The following is a 1,040-nucleotide window of genomic DNA, read 5'->3' as shown; positions in this document are numbered from 1 at the left end:
AATGCCATCTATTTAGTTTCTTTATCGTATATGTGAATCATGCAATGCCATCTTGTCTAGCCAGGCATCATATATGTGAATTTTGCAATGCCACCCTGGTTAGCCAGTCATCTTATACGTGAATTATATCATGCCATCATTTTTTATTACGTGTTAAATTTGTCAACAATTTTAGTACATTCAATTACTGTTCCTGTGCATCAGCCATTTGGCACGGTCATGGAAAAATCTGGAGTGGAAACAAGGTCTTCAGAGTAGACAATGCTATCTGACGAAGCACATGTCTTGCTGGTTACCGATAGCTCCTCAGAGGAGGATTCAGAGACAGATGACCAGTCATATTCCCCCCCGAGGTGCATGCCCTAACCTGGCAGGGTTATGTGGCTCATATCATGCGTATGGTATCTTGCATTGCTATGTCATTTGCTTAGTTTAGACATGCTTTGTGTGAATGCCACCTGTTTAGTGTCTAATTACCATATATGTGAATTATGCAATGCCATCTTGTTGCAAGACATTATATATGTGAATTCTGCAATGTTATCTTGTTGCAAGGCATAATGTATGTGAATTATGCAATGCCATGCTGTTTAGGCAAGCATCATATATGTGAATTATATCATGCCGTCCTTTTTTTGTATTTCTCATTGCTTTTGTCGACAATGTTTGTATATTCAATTGCTCTTCCTGTGCATCACCATTTGAATTGGCGATGGAGAAATTTGGAGTGAAAACAAGGTCTTCAGAGCAGACAATGCTACCTGCTGAAGCAGATATCTTGCTGGTTACAGATAGCTCTTCAGAGGAGGATTCAGAGGCAGATGACCAGTCCTATTATCCCCCTGAGGTGTATGCTCAAACTTGGCAGGGTTATATTACTCATATAATGCATATGTTGTATTGCAATGCTTAGTTTTTACATCATATACACAATATTGAATGCCATCTCCTTAGTTGACACATCATATATGCGATTGCCCTCTGCTCACTTCCTTAGTATATAAATCATATATTTGAATTATGTCATGCCATGATGTTTA

Source organism: Triticum dicoccoides, chromosome 7A (genome assembly GCF_002162155.2).
Source record: "Triticum dicoccoides isolate Atlit2015 ecotype Zavitan chromosome 7A, WEW_v2.0, whole genome shotgun sequence".
In the NCBI taxonomy this organism is placed as follows: Eukaryota; Viridiplantae; Streptophyta; class Magnoliopsida; order Poales; family Poaceae; genus Triticum; species Triticum dicoccoides.
Note: the sequence above shows the minus strand (reverse complement) of the source record.